This window comes from Acomys minous, assembly GCF_964271855.1.
Source record: "Acomys minous genome assembly, chromosome: 4".
NCBI lineage: Eukaryota > Metazoa > Chordata > Mammalia > Rodentia > Muridae > Acomys > Acomys minous.
Genome location: NC_140486.1, coordinates 85923876 through 85928647, shown reverse-complemented (window position 1 = coordinate 85928647; position 4772 = coordinate 85923876). Strand labels below are relative to the sequence as shown.

General features: G+C 43.8%; 1 pseudogene across 1 annotated transcript; it reads left to right on the top strand.

Moving 5' to 3' along the window:
• The first annotated feature begins 3921 nt into the window (after nucleotides 1-3921).
• On the top strand, nucleotides 3922-4284 carry LOC311596348 (small ribosomal subunit protein eS26-like; annotated as a pseudogene). The gene has a single exon. The product of its transcript is annotated as a small ribosomal subunit protein eS26-like (transcript).
• The last annotated feature ends 488 nt before the right edge of the window (nucleotides 4285-4772 follow it).

Below are 4772 nucleotides of genomic sequence, written 5' to 3'. Positions count from 1 at the left end.
TTGGTATATGCTTTCACCAGTATACATTGATATTGATTTATGAGCTCATATTTTAATTACTGAGTGAAAAATCTGTGTCAATCAATACTTCTTTTGATATCCAATTTGCCCTCGTTTGGCCCAGAGAAAACCTTTTAAGTTGACTTCATGTTCCTGTGGCTCTGAGCACTTCCTTCACAGCCGTCTCCAAATGCTCCACGCACAGCTTGCTGTTTCCCTGCTCCTGTACTGGAGTCGTTTCTTTAGGAGTCTTGATGCCCTTTAGCTAAGCGTTTAGTATTTAGAAGACGCCGCGTATGCTCACTGTTGTAATGACTGACATGGGAGGCCCAGCTCACGATGGGTGGTGCTCTCCATGGGGGAGTGATCTGGGTGCTATAAGAAAGCAGGCTGACCAAGCCATGGCGAGCAAGCCAGATAATCAGCATTACTCCCTGGTTTCTGCCTCGATTCCTACCTCCAGGTGTTTCCCCTGAGTTCCTGCCTTGATGTCCCCAAGTGAAGGCCTGTGTCCTAGGAGTGCTAATCAAAAATAAAGACTTTCTCCCAAGTTGCTTTTTGGCCATCTCTTTTTTTTTTTTTTTTTTTTTGTTGTTGTTGTTGTTTTTCAAGACAGGGTTTCTCTGTGTAGCCTTGGCTGTCCTAGCTCGATTTCTAGACCAGGCTGGCCTCAAACTCACCTGCCTCTGCCTCTGCCTCCCAAGTGCTGGAATTAAAGGCGTGCGCCACCACACCCGGGTTGGCCATGCTCTTTATCACAACAATAGAAAGCAAGATAGGTCACCAGAAGATAGAAATTTTTTATGTTCTTGTAACTTTTGTTTTGTTTTTGGGTTTGTTTGTTTTCTTTGAGACAGGGTTTCACTGTGTAGCCTTGACTGTCCTGAACTCACTTTGTAGACCAGGCTGGCCTAGAAGAACTCATAGTGATCCGCCTGCCTCTGACACCCCAAGTGCTGATATTAAAGACATACAACACCACACTTGGCTTGTTTTTATAATTTTTAGGTGATGGGTTTTCCTAATTACCCTGAATTGATCATTACACAGTATGCACATGTTCCATAAATGTGTATAATTAATTAGTACATATCAATTAAAAATAATTTTAGGGCCATGAGGTAGGTCATCAGGCAAAGGGAATAGCCATCAAGTTTGATTAATTAATATTTAGAAGGGAGGGGAGAGCATGGCACGGTGGGGAGGGCTCAAGACAGGGTTTCTTTGTGTAGCCCTGGCTGACCTGAAACCTACTCTGTAGACCAGGCTAACCTCAAACTCAGAGATCCGTCTGTCTCTTCCTCCTGCACACTGGGATGTGCTACCATGCCTGGTTGATGGACTCATTTTGATCCTGGGACCCCCAAAAATGCCGTTTGGCCTCCACACGTAGGCCCCGTGTCCTTCTCTTTCTTGGTTTATTTGTTCAGTGTAGCTCATCAGTACCCTAGCAACTCCCTGGGCACAGGTGGAAACCTGTGGGTTTATCTGTGCCTTGATTTGTTCATTCGTGTTTATTTGCTAGGCTGTCTTGTTTGTTCTGAGGTGGGGCTCACTATGCTGCCCAGGCTGGCCTGGGATCCCCGGTGGCAAGCCACCCTCCCTGTTCAGCCTGCCAGGTTGCCTGGGTTACAGGTGCCACACTCAGTTGCTCTTTCAGAGCTTAGACATTTATTTCTATGTTAGAAACTTGTCTCATCCCCGAACGTAGAAAGCGCTTCTGCCGCTGTGTCTTAGTCACTGGTGTTGCTGTTGAGTCATCCAAGGTCATTGTGGTTCGTTTGTTTTGTTTTATCTGTGTAAACTTACAGCCTCCCCCCCCCCCGCCACCATCCCCCCTCCCCCTACCATCCCCCCCCCCCCCCCCCCCCCCCCCGCTTCTCTGGTAGCACCCAGCATCTCTGTCTTTGGTGTTCTCAAACCTTGCAATGTATTCTTTAGCTCTAGGACTTGCTGTCTTGCTGTTACCATGTTGGGCACTCGGAGCTTAATCTGAAATACTTTTTTTTTTGTTTTGTTTTTTTGTTTTTTCGAGACAGGGTTTCTCTGTGTAGCCTTGGCTGTCCTGGACCCACTTTGTAGACCAGGATGGCCTCGAACTCACAGTGATCCACCTGCCTCTGCCTCCCGAGTGCTGAGATTATAGGCGTGCGCCACCACGCCCGGCTCTGAAATACATTTTTATTTATTTTATTTTATTTAATATTTAGCAGGTGATTTGTCTCTTCCATATTTTTTTCTTGTGTATTTAAATTTCCCTTTTTCCCTTGTTGGGCCAGTGGGATGGCTCAGCAGGTAAAGGTGCTTGCTAACAAGCCTAACGACTTGAGTTTGATTCTCAAGACGTTTTCAGAAGAAGAGAACCGACACCTGTAAGTTGTCCAAAGTTGCCTTCTGACCTATACACACACATATGCCAATGGCCACGTAAACATATGCATATCCAATAGATAAATGTCATATTCTTTTCTGCTTTTTGAATGTTGTACTTTCTGAATTTGCTCCCCACCCCACCCCCGACCCCAGATGTCCTACTGTTTTAACTTTTATTCTAACCTTCTGGAAATTTCCTTTTATTATCCATCTCTTTTCTTAAAGATTTATTTTTATTTCTATTTATATGTCTCTGTGTGTGAGTGTGTGTGTGTGTGTGTGTGTGTCTGTGTGTCTATCTGTATGTGTGTGTATCTATGTGTATATCTATATGTGTGTATGTATCTGTGTATGTGTCTGTGTGTGTGTGTGTGTGTGTGTGTGTGTGTGTGAGAGAGAGAGAGAGAGAGAGAGAGAATATATGCCAAGTATATGCTGTTGCTAAGGGAGTCCAGAAGACGGCGTCATAATCCCCAGAGCTGAGGTTACCGGAAGCTTCTGTGTTTGAGAGCTGACATCTGGTCCTCTGGAAGCAAACACTCTTAGCTGCTGAGCCATCTTTCTACTGCCTATTTTCTGTCTTTTCCTTTTGTTTTGGAGACAGGGTTTTTCTGTGTAGCCTTGGCTGTCCTGGACCAGGCTACCCTTGAACTTACAGAAATCAGCCTGCCTTTGCTTCCCAAGTGCAGGGATTACAGTCATGAGCCACCTTGCCGGGCTGTATTCTGTCTTTTCAATCAAAATAATTGATTTTCAATTTATTCTGGATTTTTATTTTCAATTTTAAATGTCTAACTTTTTATTAGGAAATATAAACAACATTTAGAAACATGCTGGCACCAAGCCAGAAACTGGAAAGAGCCTAGATGTCCATTATCTGTTGAATGGATAATAAAATGTGGTACATTTATACAAAGAAATATCTTTCAGCTGTTAGAAAAAATGTAATTGCCAGGAGTATTGGTGCCCGCCTTTAATCTCAGTATTCGGGATACCCAGGCAGGTGGATTGAGGCCAGCCTGGTCTACAAAAGTGAGTCCAGGACAACCAGGGCCACGCAGAGAAACCTTGTCTCAAAAAAAGAAAAGAGAAAGATGTAGTTATAAAATCTAGCATAGAGCTAGAAACAATTATCCCAAGTAAGGTAACCTAGACCCCCAAAGATAAATGTGTCACGTTTTCTCTTCTACATAGATGTTATCTTTTAATCTTTATATGTGTGTTTTAGTTCAAATAACCACAGAGGTTACAGAGGGACGAGGGCGGAGGGAGGGATCTTCCAAGGAAGCAGAGAGAGAATGTGGTGATGTAAAGAGATAAAGGAGACATTAGGTAGGAGGAGTAAATGCCGACGAGGCGGGAGGGCAGAACAAAGGAGAGAACGTGGCGAAGAGAAAAGTAATCATCGATGTTACCCAGCTGCAAACCTTTCCAAACTACAACAGCAACCTGCCTGCAAGATATACTGGTACGATAGTGGTAAAGTGTTAGGAGTAATTAATCATTTTTTATAAATTGGATTTAGCTCTTTCGGGTCTTGGCTCCAAAATGACCAAAAAACGAGAAACAACGGCCGTGCTAAAAAAAGGGCCGCGGCCACGTGCAACCAATTCGCTGCATGAACTGCGCCCAGTGCGTGCCCCAGGACAAGGCCATTAAGAAGTTTGTCATCCGGAACATTGTAGAGGCCGCTGCTGTCAGGGACGTGTCCGAAGCCAGCGTCTTTGACGCTTATGTGCTGCCCAAGCTCTACGTCAGGCTGCATTACTGCGTGAGCTGTGCCAGTCATAGCAAGGTGGTCAGGAACCGATCCTGTGAGGCCCGGAAGGACCGAACACCCCCACCACAGTTTAGACCTGCCAGTGCTGCACTACCACCTCCACCAAAGCCCATGTAAAGACAGGACAGAAGAAAAAAAAATACTTTGGACAAAAAAAAAAAATAGGAGTTACACTTTTAAAAAAATGGATTTAACAGCCGGGTGGTGGTGGCACACGCCTTTTATCCCAGCACTCAGGAGGCAGAGGTAAGTGGATCACTGAATTCGAGACCAACCTGGTCTACAAAGTTAGTCCAAGACAACCAAGGCTACACAGAGGAACCCTGTCTCAGAAAAAAAAAATTGGATTTAACAAGTCCAGGATACCCAGGGCATAGAGAAACTCTGTCTCAAAAAACAAAACAAAACAAAACAAAACCAACAAAAAACCAACAAAAACAAAACAAAACAACAAAATAAATAAATAAATGGACTTAAGGCCCACTCCTAGATGCAACCCATATATGACACTTTTAAACTGTAAACTCAAAAACTGATATTATAAATTATAGTCATAAAGATATATAAACTTTTTTTTTGGTTTTTGTTTTTTTGTTTTTTTTGAGACAGAGTTCCTCTG